The 18720-nt window shown below is 34.3% G+C and overlaps 1 non-coding gene across 1 annotated transcript; it reads right to left on the reverse strand.

The window, feature by feature from the left end:
* Positions 1-8696: 8696 nt before the first annotated feature.
* Positions 8697-8802, reverse strand: LOC141681131 (small nucleolar RNA R71). The gene has a single exon (XR_012558579.1). It is a non-coding gene; the product is annotated as a small nucleolar RNA R71 (small nucleolar RNA).
* Between the last annotated feature and the right edge of the window lie 9918 nt (positions 8803-18720).

An 18720-nucleotide genomic window follows, 5' to 3' on the forward strand; every position in this document is an offset into this window, starting at 1 on the left:
TCCTAGCTTCTACAAAAATTTACAAATCAAATCCTATACAATGATCTAGCTTTTGTTTGTACTAGGATTTAATTACCGGGTAACGTTTATAATGCCCCTAAGAATATACAAGAGTTAAACCGGGTATTATAACGTTACTCCGATGAGAAGTTAAACGGATAAATAAAAAGCGTGAGCTTCTCTGTAAATTCTTTGCTGCAATCTTCAGCTCTTTGGGAGAGAAGAAGATAAATATAGCAAAATCAATTGCTGAATCTTGTATGCTGCTTGTGTAAACTTGTATATCAATAATGTGTGGCTGAGGAGAGAGGGCTTTGTAACCTGCGACCAAAATCTTTTATTCTCACAAAAAGCTATCTTGCGACCATATACAACTCAATTGGTGACTAGTTAACTTTAACTAACCTGCGACTAATAAAACACAACAACACAAACTAAACACAACCTGCGACAGGTTGTTTTATCCTTAAACAATAGAAAACATAATACTAACCTGCGACTTGCATGGTTAGTTTTGTTTTAATTTCTTTTCTCTTTTTTTTTGTTTTGCTTTTTCTTTCTTTTTGTTTTTTTTTCTTTTTCTATTTACTTTTTCTTTCCTTTTTGTATTTTATTTTTCTTTTTCTTTTGTTTTCTTCTTCTCCTTTTTTTTTTCTTTTTATTTAAGTTTAAATTGTAACTAAATTAATTTATAAAATAAACTTAAATATAACTTATATAAATAAACTAATTTAGATTTATAAAATAAACTTATTTAAATTTTAAAAAATAAACCATTTTAAGTTTATTAAATAAATTATATTAAAGTTCATTAAATAAATTTATTTAATTTATCAATTAAACTTTGAGCTTCGCTAGTCCCTTGAGTAGTTTAGCTGTATACCCCGCGCACCTCTTCTCATACTTTAACAGATAAACGTTCAATCCAAGTACGTTCCTCAACTTAACAATTCTTCTAAAAATAATACCCAGACTCCTTTCACGAGCTGTTGACGCCTAGTGCAACTGGTCTGGTTCACAGACGACTAACCGCGATTCAGGTCTTCGTATTATAGCCTTGATTAAATTGTTATGCTTGTAACAACTTTATTGCTTCGAACACTGACTGTCAATAAACAAATGTACTTTCAGTGGAATCCTTTCTGATACTTTAGATAACGTCTTCATTTCTACTACAATCTTGAATACTTCATTCATTGTTCTTCACCGACGCTTGAACATATAAATGAACTCCTATCAGTGAGTATGACTTCAAGGCTGCAACTGTCTTCTTTAACCTCTGTCTATACCATGTCTTCAATTCTTCAGATTTCTATGCTTCATACACTGTCTATCTTCAATGAATGACAATACACTGAAATCTTCTGGTAGCACTTATACACCGAATCTTCATCATTTCTGAAACCTTGAAAGTCTTTAACCTTTATTCTTGACTGAGGCATGAACATATTAATAAGCTTCTTTTAGTGACCTGTAAACAGACTTCAAGCTTTCTTCTAATCTTTTGATTCTTTGTATTTGCCCTGTCTTCATTTCTTATGATTTCTTGTGTAGTCGTAGTATTATTCACCTGTCCTGTTCTAGTGTTATTCTTGTATTGAGTTATCACCTAACTGTTCATACAGCTACGCAGTCTCACCAACAATCTCCCCCTATTTGATTGTTAAACCGAACAAACAAATTAAATAGAGAGGATAACTCAACTAACAACTTGAAAAAGTAAAGTACCAGGACTTGTAAATATTGCTACTAGTTTTCTGGATCAAATTCTGCATTTCCAGATTTCTTGTGTAACTGAAATGAAGGATGCTTGTTCCTCTAGCACTGAGCTGATCTTCAAGTAGTTTCATCTTCAGTTCCTTGGTTCTTCAAATCTTTACCAGATAATATTTCTCAGTCTTGAAGTAATCATCAGCAGCTTCTTTTGTACAACCACATTTCTAGTTGAGAAGTACATATCTCTCTTGCTTCTCCCCCTATGAGAATCAACTGCTTAAAGGGGATCAACTCCGTCTACCACCTCTCCCGAAAAATAGGATCCGTAGATAAGAACTAACGGTACTCCCCTTTTGGAAAATAGCTTATCCCCTTATGAAGAATAGTGATGAACCAAACCACTTCTTTTGATTACTAGGAAATAACCTTGTGTTTACCACCTCTCCCGTACAATAGGTTCCGTAGTTACAAACATCAATGGTGTGGTGTAGTGTACATGTGCTTTACCTTTTTCCTCATGCCTGCTATTTCACCCCCTTTGTTGAGGAATCCTCCAAACTATTACTTAAGCTTTTATCTCCCCCTTAGAGAAGGAATGTATGTTATTGTCTGAAGGAGTTCTCATATTTTACTTGGTTGGAAAAGAAATAACAAGTCATAGTTTGATCAACCATGTCCCTTTAAATGCTACAGAAATGTCTTCACCGTTGATCATCTTGTTAACCAATATTCCCAACTCCTTATACCTCCCAACTGTGAGATCGCCAATTATTACCAATTGTTAGCTCTCAACTTGTTAGATCTCGGAGTATTCTAATCCAATCTGTAAATTTAGGTCCCTAAGAGTTAGGTTTCAATCATAAACAGATTCGAGACCCGAAGTATCAAGAACCATATTTAGGGATAGGAAATGGGATATGGTGTTTCTCTTTCTTCCTCACTGTGAGTGTGTGATTCTGTTTCGTGTACCTCACAAGTTTTTCACTCTTCTCTCCACTCGTGTTTATACTCATTCTAACAAGTGTATCACTCCTCTCATAACTCCAAAATCCAGTTGTACCTGCAAGGAAATCACCTTAGCCATCCTTATGGAGGTCACATGTGGTACAATGGGAGTTCGCAAATCCCCATCCTTGTTAGACTTGTCAGATGAATCTGAGTCATAATCTACAAGTTGATAGTTTCCCTTTTAGGGTTCCAGATTTGAACTCTAGGAAGGTAAACAATGATCCAAATAATTTAGCATAGAGATCAATGTTCCCTTCTAATGTATGTGAAGACATTTCCTTGTGACTCATCAAGTAATATCTGAATCATTGTCAACAAGTTTCTGATCTGCACCTATGTCAGATCCACTATCCGTAGATGCATCCAGGGGGATTTAAGCCTGGGGAGCTAGACACTGGCCACTGACATATGGCTATTGGATCAATATCCTCTCCTAACACCTGTAAAGGCAATTGGTCCATTAAAGAACCTTGAACAATCGAATCTGACCGTAAAATGGTCAAAACTCTTGTTTTCGTCAACTCTTCCTTTGTGTGTGTAACATATCCTTGTGCATCAAGAATTGTTTATGTTTGAGGTGGTGACACTACATCGGATACCCTGGTCGATAGGCGAATTTCAATTGACGCACCCTGTTGAGAGGATGCATCTAGTAACTATTTATTTGCCTTTTCAGCCATTACATCTTTTTGAGAAGATGTATGGGAGCTAGCAATTGTCTCAGTTTAAGTACTACTCATCTTTGTAGGAGACAGAGCTGTTGGGTTGACTTCAGAACCTTCCTTATGTGGTACACTAAGGCACTTTCTCCCTCACGCTCATTCATACTTCATTTTAGTGGTAAGAGAGTGTTGGTTGGTTCTGTTTCTGTGTTTGTCTTTACAGTCTGGGATAGAAGTTCTGGGTTTTCAACCTCATGACTATCAAATAAAAAGAAGGCCATTGGAGGCTTAACTTGTATCACAGAATATATGGCAATATGGAGATAAAATGCACTTAAGATCTATAATGAATGAAAATTATGCATTTAATATTTTGAAAGAATGATGTACACTAGTGATTTCACAAAGATTTTAATGAAATAAGCAATCACCACTGTAGAAAGAAGTTTGATTTTTCTCTTAAAACTGTTTGAGTGTACGAGTCTGTTCTTATGCATAAAGAGATAAATGATTTGATAAGACACAGACTGATGACCTAGCAGTATTAAGAAAAGAACGAAAGATTTGTCTTTTAATATGAATGAGTTTTTGTAAAAGCATTGATCACTTAGGGTAAAATCTAAGCAATTCTCATTCATGTCAAAAGCTCCATAATCTATCTTTATAAAATTATTACCAACAAAATTTTTTATTGATAAACAATCTTAATAAGAATGACTATTCTGCTGATTTCAAATTATAGTGAATCTTTCAGATATAGCAAAGCATATAAATTCACTATAACTTAAAATCTCACAATTATCTGCAACATAATATTAACAATATATCATTGACTGATACTTGTCAAGTACTTTAGATACCAATAATTATGTTGCATCCTACTTTAATATAATTTAAATCATGAAACTACATGGAATAGTCTAATATCATAATTTAACTATATTAAAATAAGATATCAATGAATTAAATACCAATTATCTATTAAATAGACATTAGCATTCAATTCCATATATTATACAATTGTTAACTCATAAAAATTATATTATCTCAAACAATACTGGTTCGATAAATAAAGCAACATTAACCAACATTGTCTTGTTTGCAATCTTAGAAAAACATTCTAAGTTTCATATACCTTGATCCATTAAGTAAGGCATCTATTATCAAAGTGTTAAGGAATTTGCAAATAAGTATAAAAATTAACCTAAGTGGACAACATATGGTTACTTCTAATAAAGCATCAAATAATATAACCATAGTTATACTTTAAGAAAGATTTTCACACTTCGTATATTAGTATAAGTGACTGGGGATAAACATTGATTACTTAAAGGAGTTCTAAGTGATGTCATAAATACTAATACTTCACAATTATTTCGTACTTAAAATCTTAACTAAATATCATTAACTGATATAAGTCAAAAATTAGCATACAACTAATCATGCTGCAATCATGATTCTGATTTCAGTGAATTCTTGAGATGTGAACATTGCTAAATTCACTAAAACCAAAAATCTCATAATTAACTTATAACACACAAATTACAATCAATATGCTAGATATCAATTGTTGACAAATTTAGTTATAATCAATCATGCTACTTATTTATTTTAAGTTTGTTTGAATTATGGAGCAAATAAAATCATTGAATTGCTTCAATTTCCCTAATCAAAACTTCCTAAAATAAATGATAAATAAATAAATACTAAATATCTATAAATTAGATACTAGCACTTAAATATTTATAATTATCATTGAATAATCACCAATAGGATATATGATTTATACACACGGCAATCACTCTCTAGATAATTAACAATTTTAGAAATACTTTCTAAGCATATAAAATATTGAGAGTTTTATACACATAACTTAGAAAATACTTCAACTTTCAATATTAGTGATTTTAGGAATAAACGTTGATTACTTAGAACAAAAATCCTAAATAATATCACTAATACTAAAAGTATCAAAATTATTCGTACAAGATACAAATAACTATGATGCATATTATTTTATTATAAATTTAAATTATGAGACTGATATGGAATGGAATTGTCTACAGCCATAATTTAAATCAATTAAAATAAAATTTAAACTTAATGTTATAATACTTAACTACCATAAATGTATATGACATTGTAATCATAATAATCAAGATAGTAGCACTAAGTACGAGGTGCTGGATTACTGATAAATTCACAAGTCCTTTAAATATTGAAGATTTAATACTTGTGAACTTATATTAAGAATTCCGTACAGATGGGATTTCCAACTAATATGCAATGAATAATATCCCACACTTACAACCCAATCTTGAAAGATTAATTTTAACAAGTGATTTAATAAGTGTTTCTGCTAGTAATTATTTGACTAAAAGACATGCTCTCTAACGTAATCATACCTGGTGTTATTCATTTCCTAACACTGCCTTTCTGATCTCTGTGATTCCGGATAAATGTAGCATTGGTACAAACCACTCTATGACTATACAATCTGGAATCATAGAGTTGTTTTAAAATCTTCGAGAAAAATTGTAACCTTAGAAATTTTATTCCTTTCGTGCGTCTGAAAACCCAGTGGTATCCTGTGGAGTAAGCCTTTGAGGATGTTCTACAATTTCCGTCTGTAGGTCTTGAAATTATTTTCATTGGACTAAGAAAACCATTATCTTCAATTTCCGTATTAGGGAATTATCCGTCTGAATAGCACATGGTATTCATTTTCTTCGAAAGATTAAAATCAACTTTAAAAGCCCGAAGGAATCCTGAGTCTAACAATACTTTGAGAATCCTTAATTTAATATTTAAGAAAAATTTAAATTTCCAAAATTTTTAATTTTCTTAAAAAATAAATTAATCAAAAATAAATATTTACGTAAAATCTAATTTTCAAGAATTTCGAATTTTCTTAAATAGTAAATAAAACATAAATTAATATTTAAGAAAAATTTAAATATAAAAATTTTAAAATTTCTGAAAAAAATAAAAATATAAGAAATTAAAAAATGGGGCTACAAAATTTAGTAAGTAACAACAGGCGACTGGATAATTTTTGGACTCACTGGCAACCTGCGACTCATTTTTCTAATACTTTGTCTAAACAAAAAGCAGTACAAGTTTCTAAAACACGGTTTTGAACAAATCAAGTTGCGACTGCATTAAACTGGGTCCCGCGTGGATTAACCTGTGACTTATTATCTGTATAGCTAACTGACTGTATTTCCAAGGACTTTCCCAGGTAGGTCCCGCGGTAAGGTGAGCACTACTAAGCAAGAAGCTAAACTGGCGTGTGGTTTTCAACACGAGTAACCTTCGCTTTTTCCTTCTATACAACTTGCGCGTGTATTAGTCCTTCTGCCAGGCTGATAAGTGGATTTTATATCTACTTGGAACGCTTCATTACAAGCTTAAGTTGGTGTTTTGGACTCAAGTTGTTGGTATTTTTGATGTGTTTTTGTGTTTTTACATTACAGGCATTAGTTGGGGGAAGAAAGAAGCTTTTAAAGGAAATATTCTGAACTTATTCATCAGATTCTGACGAGTGGAGTAAAAGATACAGCAAAAAGAAGAAAATTCAAAATTCAAACTACAGAAGCACGGCGTGCCCCCGCTTGGAAGCGGAGCGGTCGCGCTGAAACAACAGAAGCACGGGGCGCCCGCGCAGGGAAGCGGTGCGGCCACGCTGGAACATCAGAGACCGCGCGTGCGCCTGTGCCAGGTCGTTTTCGCAGAATCTTGATTCCAGTCTGATTTTAAGAGTCTGAAAGCCCAGAATGACTAGAAGCCTATATGTATCAATAAAAATACGTTTTTAACAAGAAGGAGGCCTGGGAGAGCAATAAGAAGACCTAAAGAGCACAAAAAGGCTACGGAGAAGAAAACTCTTATTTTCTTTAATATAGTTGATACTTGGATGCTCATTTTCGATTTGTCTTTAAACCCTAATACTCTTATATTATTTATTATCATGCTTTCATTGGAACTCATGGTGATGATGAGTTCGATTATGGGCTAATCGTTATCATCGGGTTATAACAGATATACTTATGGATTTCTATAGTTAATTTATTTCAATATCTTGGTGTGTGGTGATTGATTAATATCATAGTATTGGTTGTGCTTATTCGTCTTATGTGCGTAGCTAACATATAAGATAGTGTGTTAATCTCTATTGAAGCGATAGTGAGTATAGAGGTTTAGAACTTGCCATGCTAGCATAGGTTCATGTGTTATTGTTATGCATGATTCCTAGGTAATTTTAACCATTTTACTTGCCCTATGTAATCATGATAGATAACTTGCGCATTAAACCGTTATGTTTTCAATTCTTATAGACATATAAGGACTAAGCATAATTGGTGTCTATTCAACTTCTATCTCTTTTGTGGATGCTTGGTGGTAGGGTAACCGTACAACAAAAGTTGGTATTTACTAGTTTTGTGTTGTCTGATTAGTGCCATCGCCATTACATGCTAAGGTTAAGAACAAAAAGGCTATTGAATGAAGTATTTAATGAAGTTAGAATCCCATGTTTGTCATATATATTAATTCAACCATTCTTGTTCTCTTAGTTATAATTTTTAGTTTAATTCTTAGTTATAAATAAACCCAATTTGTTATTTGTCTTAGCATTGAGCAATAACCATACATTGTTGCATAGGTGCATAAATTGAACTTAACCTAAACCAGTCTCTGTGGGAACGAATCTGATTATTATCTTATACTACTTGTGAACGCGTATACTTACGTGAATTTTAGCGTGTGTTTTTTCCAACAAGTTTTTGGCGCCGCTGCCGGGGACTCGGTGTTGTTAATTGTTTAGTTTATGTGCTTGTCATCAGTGGTCGTTAAAGTTCACTGACTCAGACTCTTTTACTTTCACGGTTTACTTGTTGTGTTTCAGGTACTCATTATAATGGGAGATCCAGCAGCACGAATGAAAGCCTTGATGGATTTTTCTCAACCCAAGATCAATGACATTCAATCTAGCGTTTTCAAGCCAGCTATCACAGCTAATAACTTTGAGATCAAGCCTGGCATAATTCAATGGGTGCAGAATTTAATCCAGTTTGGGGGTTCTCCAACGGAAGATCCCAATATGCACATTAGGGATTTCATTGAGAATTGCGACACCTTCAAGTTCAACGGTGTTTCTGAAGATGCTGTGAAGCTGAGACTGTTCCCATTCTCTCTGAGGGAGAAGGCTAAGAGTTGGTTACACTCTCTACCAGCTAGTTTGATTACTACTTGGGAAGATCTTCCTCAAAAGTTTCTCACTAAATTCTTCCCTATGACAAAGACAGCTGCAATCAGAAACGCTATTACTTAATTTGCGCAGCAATCGGAAGAATCTTTATATGAAGCTTGGGAGCGCTACAAGGAGATTCTTAAGAAGTGTCCTCATCATAGAAATCCTAATTGGATGATCATCAATTGTTTTTATAATGGGTTGGGAGCATAGTCAAGACCCATGCTCGACGCAGCATCATGTGGAGCATTATTGGCAAAGAGCTATAAGGAAGCCTATGATCTAATCGAACTGATGGTTGCTAATGAATATCAATATCCAACTCAAAGATTGCCACAGGGCAAGGTAGCAGGAGTTCTTCAAGTGGATACAACTATGGCTATCACTGCTCAACTAAAGGAGTTTTCTATGAAGATCGATTTTCTGGCTAACTATAGTGTTAATCAGATAACAAGTGTTTGTGAGATATTTGCAGGTTCGCGTGCGACGAAGCAATGCGCCATATCTAGTGAATCAGCTCATTTTGTGAGCAATTTTCAGAGATCGCAGCAACCAGTTCCAGACACTTATCATCCTGACAACGGGAATCGTCCTAACTTCAGATGGAGCAACAATCAGAATGCGATGCAACAACCATTCCAACAGTTTGGAAATGAGCAATTCAATATTCCTGGTTTTCAGCAACAATTCGCACCAAGACAATAACTCCAACTTCAACAACAAACTCATGATGCAGGTCAATATTCGAATGAAAAATCTGAATTGGAGGAGTTGAGGCTTATGTGCAAAAACCAGACTATTATATGCCAAAGCCAGGCTGTTTCTATCAAGACTCTGGAGAACCAGATAGGACAAATTGCTAACGCCTTATTGAATCAACTACCAGGAACGCTTTATAGTGATACAGAAGTTCCAGGCAAGAGAGAAGTCGAAGAGCAGGTTAAGGCAATTACATTGAGGTCTGGGAAGGTCACAAGCCCTAAAAAATATCAAGTTCCAGAATCTGAAATTTTGGATGAAGAAGATGTGCAGAAGGAAGCAGAAGTGGAATCAAGGAAGAAAACTGTGGAACACACTCCTCTAGAGGGTAATACAGGGGAGAAACAGGTTTATCCTCCACCTCCTTTTCCTAAAAGGCTGCAGAAGCAGAAGTTGGATAAGCAATTTGCTAAGTTTCTGGAGGTGTTCTAGAAACTTCATATCAACATACCTTTCGCTGAAGCTCTTGAACAGATGCCTAGCTATGCGAGGTTTATTAAAGGTATTCTCTCTCATAAATTGAAGCTCGATGACTTAGAGACCGTTGCTCTAACGGAAGAATGCAGTGTTGTGCTGCAATAAAAGTTGCATCTAGAGCTTAAAGATCGTGGAAGCTTCACTATTCCTTGCACCATCGAAAACTTGTCGTTCGACAAGTGTTTATGTGATTTGGGAGCTAGCATCAATCTGATTTCCTTGTCTATCTTCAAGAAGCTTGTTCTACCTGATCCGAAGGCAACATGTATGTCCTTGCAGTTGGCCGATCGTTCTATTACATATCCACGAGGCATTGTGGAGGATGTGTTGGTCAAGGTGGATAAACTTATCTTTCCTGCTGACTTTGTAATTCTTGACTTTGAGGAGGATAAGAAGATTCCCATTATCTTGGGGAGACCATTCTTAGCTACTGGCCGAACTATAATCGATGTGCAAAAAGAAGAGCTTACGATGAATGTTCATGATCAAAAGGTCACTTTTAATGTGTTCAAGGCAATAAAGTTACCCACAACTAAAGAGGAGTGCTTTAAAGTAGAGTGGGTCGACTCTGTCATGAATTCAGAGCCTAAGCAATTTCCAAAGTCAGATACCTTAGAGAGATCCTTAATAGGGGAATCAGTTATTAAAAAGGAAGAAGAAGCAGAGCAACTGCAGGTTTTGAATGCTCCTCCGTGGAAGAGGAAGTTAGATATGCCATTCGATTCTTTTGGGTTAGCAGGGCTAAAAATTTCTAAGGAGCGTTTTGAACCATCTATTGAAGAAGCTCCCACACTTGAGCTCAACCGACTGCCTGATCACTTGAGTTATTCATTCTTAGGTGCACCCCATGATAAGGGGTTGGGATATATTTTTGATGATATAGAGAGTGGCTGGGCGGATCTTCCCGTGCCTACATAGGGTTCTTCTCATGTGTAGTAGGTAGTTAATAGGACTGGTGTTGGTGATGAGTAGTACAGGCGAGTGACTAGGCGTATGGAGGCCATGCACGATATTCACCGTCGTTTTGCTGTAGATTTGACACAGGCTTTGGGCACTATTTTCTGAGCCACTGATGTCGAGGTTGATTGGCCATATGATCCTCCGAAGAGGGTGATCTTTCTGACGATTATGTATGCCTGAAATCCTTATTATTGCCTTCAATGAGGATATTGAAAATTTTAAGTTTGGGGGTGATAATGTAATGATTAGTTTGTGTGTGTCCATATAGTTCATATAGATTCATGTTGCATATAGTTGTATTTCATTCGTAGTGTTGCATGATTATTCATATAGGACATATTTGTTTGTTTTTTATGTGATTTCATATAGTTGCATTTGCATGCATATTTAGCATAATCCCTTAAGATGAACTATGTTATTTGATAAGTTGATGTTGATTTGAGTGTGGTGATGACGAATAGAGGAATGTTTAAGTCTTAATGAATTGATTTGCATGCCAAAAACAAAAAAATTCATAAAGTCTTATTGGGTTGCTTTTGATCTAGATCATGATCATACTTGTTTGTTGTTGAGATTTAATCACTTGGTTATATTTAGAATTTATGATATTCTCGTAATGACGTAAAAATACTGATTTTTTTATCTGGAGAAAAACTTGGATTTCATTGCTAGTTGTTGTAAGGCTAGGTGTCAAATGGCTAGTAGTCGACTCATAGTTTTATGAGTAGTCTAGGGTTGAATGAGATGGAGCGAAACGCACTCATTCAGAAATTGTTGGAAAAAAAAAGAAAAAAAGAAAAAAAAAGAGAAAGAAAAAAAATATATATATATGTTATGCATAATTGATCAATAGTGAGCTTTTTAATACTCGAGTTATTAAGTTATAGGGGACTTTGTGCCTAGTGACCTAAGGCTTTTCATAGTCTGGGATCCGCTAACCTGACGCTCGTTTTATGGGTATTATTGTATATGTCTTTTGGGACCTCATTCATTGCATGGTCAAGTAAGCATATTTGTTATGTCTTCAATAATAGCGTGAATCCTTGTATAAATCTAGTAGGATGAAGGTGTTATGAGTCACTATGCGTTTATTGTCTATTCTGTTTATAAACTTGTGATTATTTTGATGAAAGATAAGTGTTAGGTCCCAATTTGTTTGTAGAAGGGGGGGTTGAATGCAAACAATACCGTTTAATCGAATAAAATGCGGAATAAAAATGTGAAACAAAATTCAAGTTAAATAAAACTTTTATTAAACTTGAAAGATGTTACAACTACGGTATCGGTTATAAGGGATTAATCTCAAATCAATTATTACAAATCTAGAATAAATTCGACATGAACTTTTTCTATTTTTGCAATTAAAATATCAAATGCTAAATGCGATTTGAGATTAAGTTCTAGGGATTTTAATCCGCTAGATTGATACACAAGAACAAGATAAATAATTCTAGTGGATTGGATTTAACTTTTCAATCTAGAATTTTGATCTTGAATAAAGCAGATGAAAAATAAAATGTTGAGCCTTTATTTTCTGCTGAGTTCTTGACTTGTGTTTTTGTTGAATTATTGCATGAATGTCTTCTGCTGTGTTTTTGTTGTTTAAGTAAACAGAACAATCCAGTTTACTCAGCAAGACTTTCGGCAAGACAATCAAATGAACTGGTATGACAATCCATTTGATCTGGTAGGACTTTCGGTGAGACTATCCTCTTGAACTAGCAAGACAATCCCAATAGCTAGCAAGACAATCAGAATGAACTAGCAAGACTTTCGGTATGACTATCAATTGTCATACCGATTGTCATAGTAGTTCAAATCACATTGTCTTACTGAATTATTAATAGATTTTAATCTAATAACAATTCTGAAAATCCTTAATATTAATTCTGAATTAATTAATCAATTAATTCAATTAATCAATAAATTAATCTTTGCAGATATAATTTATTTTCTTAATTAAATTATATGACTTAATTAATTAATAGAGAATTAATACTAATCTTGAGCAGCAACCATTCTTCTGAAAATCTTCTGAAAATTATTGTCAAGTATGAATCAATTCCACCACTTCAATTTGACACTCGATGTACTGTCTGGTTCATGAGTGACTAACTTCCGTGACGTTTCTTCAAGCCTTGACCTTGATACTCTTGATTTTCTTCAGACTAAATCCTTGTAATTAATTGATACCCTGACGAGATCTCTGTCACTTGATTAAATCCACAATCTTGATTTATATCACTGAGGCTTGATCAATTTCTTGAGCTTCTTCCAGTGAATTAAGTCTTCAAGTCTGTAGATGAATAATGTTTCTTAATCGTTTGACAGATGTTACTTTGTGAGATCTCTCTGACGATAGATCCACTATTTACTTATAACATTCTTATTTGAGTTGAGTTATATCCTCGAATAAATAAATAGGCTATGACATATGCCTTTCAATAAGTTATGGTTATTGATCTAGTTTCGAGAGTATATCTGTTAAGCATCCACAAACGCACGTTTCTGGTTTGTGAGTTGATTTGTGAGATTTATTCGAGCTCTGTTTTGAGTCATTGCATTCTTAGAGACATTGGCTTATTCATTTGGTTATGGTTATTCTGAGGGGATCGATTGCATTGTCATTTAGTTGCATTCACGTAGTTGCATTCATGCATTAGGTTTGTTTTGTAGTTTTGAGTCTGTTTATGCTTGAGGACAAACATCGATTCAAGTTTGGGGGTGTGATAAGTGGATTTTATATCTACCTGGAACGCTTCATTACAAGCTTAAGTTGGTGTTTTGGACTCAAGTTGTTGGTTTTTTTTATGTGTTTCTGTGTTTTTGCATTACAGGCATTAGTTTGGGGAAGAAATAAGCTTTTAAAGGAAATATGCTGAAAAGAGCCAAGAATCTGAAGTCAAGGCCATTCCCAAATTGTAGAGAATCTCGTCAGCTTTGCGTGGACTGCTTATTCATCAAATTCTGACGAGTGGAGCAAAAGTTTCAGCAAAAAGAAGAAAAATTAGAATTCAAACTACAGAAGCACGACGCGCCCACGCTTGGAAGCAGGGCGGTCGCGCTGAAACAACAGAGGCATGGAGTGCCCGCTCCGGGAAGCGGGGCGGCCGCGCTGGAACATCAGAGACCGCACGCGCCCGCGCTGTGATAGCGCGTGGCCGTACCAGGTCATTTTCGCAGAATCGTGATTCCAGTCTGATTTTGAGAGTCTAGAAGCCCAGAATGACCAGAAGCCTATATATATCAATAAAAATACGTTTTTAACAAGAAGGAGGCCTGGGAGAGCAATAAGAAGACCTAGAGAGTAGGAGAAGGCTACGGAGAAGAAGACTCTTGTTTTCTTTGATATAATTGATACTTGGATTCTCATTTTCGATTTGTCTTTAAACCCTAGTACTCTTATATTATTTATTATCATGCTTTCATTGGAACCCATGATGGTGATGAGTTCGATTATGGGATAATCGTTATCGTCGGGTTCTAACGGATTTACTTATGGATTTCTATAGTTAATTTGTTTCAATATCTTGGTGTGTGGGGATTGATTGATATCCTAGTATTGGTTGTGCTTATTCGTCTTATGTGCTAACATATAAGATAGCGTGTTAATCTCTATTGAAGTGACAGTGAATAGAGGTTTAGAACTTTCCATGCTAGCATAGGTTCATGTGTTATTGTTATGCATGATTCGTAGGTAATTTTAACCATCTTACTTGCCCTATGTAATCATGATAGATAACTTGCGCATTAAACCGTTATATTTTCAATTCTTATAGACATATAAGGACTAAGCATAATTGGTATCTATTCAACTTCTATCTCTTTTTTGGATGCTTGGTAGTAGGGTAATCGTACAACGAAAGTTGGCGTTTACTAGTTTCGTGTTATCTGATTAGTGTCATCACCATTACATGATAAGGTTAAGAACAAAAAGGCTATTGAATGAAGTATTTAATGAAGTTAGGATCCCATGTTTGTCATATATATTAATTCAACCATTCATGTTCTCTTAGTTATAATTATTAGTTTAATTCTTAGTTATAAACAAACCCAATTTGTTATTTGTCTTAGCATTGAGCGATAATCATACATTATTGCATAGGTACATAAATTGAACTTAACCTAAACCAGTCTCTGTGGGAACGAACCTGATTTATATCTTATACTACTTGCGAACGCGTATACGTGCATGAATTTTAGCGCGTATTTTCGCCCAACACAGGCGTGTACAGTATTAGCTGGTAGCCACTAAACCGAGGTGCCAAATTCAACTGTTGTTGTTTGTTTCCTTGTAAAGCTACGTGTTTAATTTAGAAACAATTGGATTTGCTACCATTTTGTACATCTCTTGGAGATACTTGCACATTGCCGAGATGAAACAACAACGAAAACAGAAAAATGGCAGCTAACAAATGAACACTCTGAGCTTCTGAAATTGGCAACCTGAATAATTCAAAATAAATCGAAATTAAAAACTTTAATTTACAAAAATTTAAATAGTAAATTAATTTCGTTAAATTTATAAAATAAATTTATTTAAATTAAGTTTATATATAAACTTATTAAAATTAAATTTATAAAATAAATTTTCTAAATCAAATTTACTAAATAAATTTATGTAAATAAAATATTAATAACTTGCGACCATATACAACTCAACTGGTGACTAGTTAACTTTAGCTAACTTACGACTAATAAAACACAACAACACAAACTAAACACAACCTGCGACAGGTTGTTTTATCCTTAAACAATAGAAAACATAATACTAACATGCGACTTGCATGGTTAGTTTTGTTTTAATTTATTTTCTCTTTTTTTTTTGCTTTTTCTTTCTTTTTGCTTTTTTCTTTTTCTATTTTCTTTTTGTTTTCTTTTTGTATTTTCTTTTTCGTTTTCTTTTCTTTTTCTTTTGTTTTCTTTTTCTCTTTTTTTTTTCTTTTTATTTAGGTTTAAATTGTAACTAAATTAATTTATAAAATAAACTTAAATATAACTTATATAAATAAACTAATTTAGATTTATAAAATAAACTTATTTAAAGTTTATAAAATAAATCATTTTAAGTTTATTAAAAAAATTATATTAAAGTTCGTCAAATAAATTTATTTAATTTATCAATTAAACTTTGAGTTTTGCCAGTCCCTTGAGCAGTTTAGCTGTATACCTCGCGCACCTCTTCTCGTACTTTAACAGATAAACGTTCAATTCAAGTACGTTCCTCAACTTAACAATTCTTCTAAAAATAATACCCAGATTCCTTTCACGAGCTGTTGACGCCTAGTGTAACTGGTCTGGTTCACAGACGACTAACCTCGATTCAGGTCTTCGTATTATAGCCTTGATTAAATTGTTAAGCTTGCAACAACTTTATTGCTTCGAACACTGACTGTCAATAAATAAATGTACGTTCACTAGAATCCTTTCTGGTACTTTAGACAACGTCTCCATTGCTACTACAATCTTGAATACTTCATTCATTGTTCTTCACCGACGCTTGAACATATAAATGAACTCCTGTCAGTGAGTATGACTTCAAGACTGTAGTTGTCTTCTTTAACCTCTGTCTATACCATGTCTTCAATTCTTCAGATTCCTATACTTCATACACTGTCTATCTTCAATCAATGCCAATACACTGAAATATTCTGGTAGCACTTATACACTGAATCTTCATCATTTCTGAAACCTTGAAAGTCTTTAACTTTTATTCTTCACTGAGACATGAACATATTAATGAGCTTCTTTCAGTGACATGTAAACAGATTTCAAGATTTCTTCTAATCTTTTGATTTTTTGTATTTGCCCTGTCTTCATTTCTTCTGATTTCTTGTGTAGTCGTAGTATTATTCACCTGTCCTGTTCTAGTGTTGTTCTCGTGTTGAGTTATCACGTAACCGTTTATACAGCTACGCAGTCTCACCAACAGGGTTGCTAAATACACTAGATCCTCATTGTGTGTAGGGGAAAACGAAGAAAGTCACATGGATGACAGTGGATTCTCAAGAAATATGATAGGTGATATGGCCCTGCTATCATAGTTTGAGGAGAAGGTTGGTCCATTAGTGACTTTTGGAGACAACAACAAAGGTTTTATAATGGGATATGGAAAATTGATTTTTGGAAATGTTGTCATTGAAGATGTAGCACTGGTAGCTGGTCTTGAAGTGAATCTTCTTAGTGTCAGTCAATTTGAAGACAAAAGATTCAAGGTTTCATTTGACAAAGAAGAATGCATTTTTATCAGCAAAAAGACTGATAAAGTAGCTCTTAAAGGAGCAAGGAAGGGAAACTTATTTGTTGCAGATTTATACTCAACAAATAAGTAAGGAGTTTATTGCTTTTACACTAAGGCATCTTTACTTTTACACTAAGACATCTTTAGAGCAAAGCAAGCTATGGCATAAAAAGCTCTCTCACCTGAATTTCAGGACAATTAATACTCTAGTCAAAAAGGAATTAGTGAGAGACATGCCAAATCTGGAGTTTGCTTAAAATAAAGTTGGTGAATCTTGTCAAAAGGGAAAAATGAAGAAATCAAGTCACAAGAGTAAAACTGTGAATTCTATAAGTGCACATTTGCAACTTATTCACATGGACTTATTTGGATCAGTTAATGTCTTATCAATTTGAAGAAAGAAATATGCACTTGTGATGGTGGATGACTACTCAAGGTACACATGGTAGAATTTATGTATTCTAAAGATAAAACTTCACACATCATAATTGAACAAATCAAGAAGATTGAGAAGCAGGCTCAAGATCAGAATTGTGTGAAAAGATTGAGGAGTGATAACGGAACAGAATTCAGGAATGCAACATTTACCGAATTCTGCAAAGAAAAGGGCATTGTTCAAGAGTTCTCAGCTGCTAGAACACCTCAGAAAAATGGGGTAGTTGAGAGGAAAAATAGAACTCTAGTAGAGGCTGCTAGAACAATGCTACAAGATGCCAACAAGTCTTTGAGAAGAAGCTGTGAACACTGCATGCTACACTCAAAATAGATATCTCATTAACAAGAATCTTGGAAAATCACCCTACTCAACCTTGTCTAAAAGGAAGCCTACTGTGAAACATCTTCATGTGTTTGGAAGGAAGTGCTATGTTTTGAAGGACAACTCTGAATATGTGGGAAAATTTGACTCCAAATCTGGTATATTCATTGGAGAGAACTGCATACAAAGTCTATGTGATTGAACAGAAGAAAATTATGGAAAGCACAAATGTTACTTTTGATGATGACAAATGTCCAGGCTTGGAATGCCTTGGTGAAAATGAAGCTGAGACCCTACAATTTAAAAATATTAAAATTGATAGTGATTCTGAGGATGATGCTGAAGTCAACACAAATCACAAAATTGATGAAGAGTCTACTGATCAAGTGAATCATGAGAATGGAAGCTCATCTCATGTACCTAAATTTGATAGCACAAACTCAGGGGAGAAAGAGAATAAGGTTCTGCAAGTCATGCCAGTGGTGAAGAAAATGCAGAAAACCTAATTCAACAAACTCACACTAGAAAGTGGGATAAAAGTCACACTAGAGAAGCAATTATTGGTGATCCAACTGTTGGAGTAAGGACTAGAAGTGCAATTGCAAATGAATGTCTACATGCATGTTTTCTTTCACAAGTTGAGCCAAAGAAAATTAAAGAAGGTTTACTTGATCCTAATTGGATATCTGCTATGCAAGAGGAGCTAAATCCGTTTGAAAAGAACAAAGTTTGGGAATTGGTTCTTGCACCAAAGAACAGAAGCGTAATTGGAACAAAGTGGGTGTACAGGAATAAGATGGATGAAAATGGAATTGTCATCAGAAATAAAGCAAGGTTGGTTGAAAAAGGATACTCACAGGAGGAAGGAGTTGACTATGATGAAACTTTT

Source organism: Apium graveolens, chromosome 1 (genome assembly GCF_009905375.1).
Source record: "Apium graveolens cultivar Ventura chromosome 1, ASM990537v1, whole genome shotgun sequence".
NCBI lineage: Eukaryota > Viridiplantae > Streptophyta > Magnoliopsida > Apiales > Apiaceae > Apium > Apium graveolens.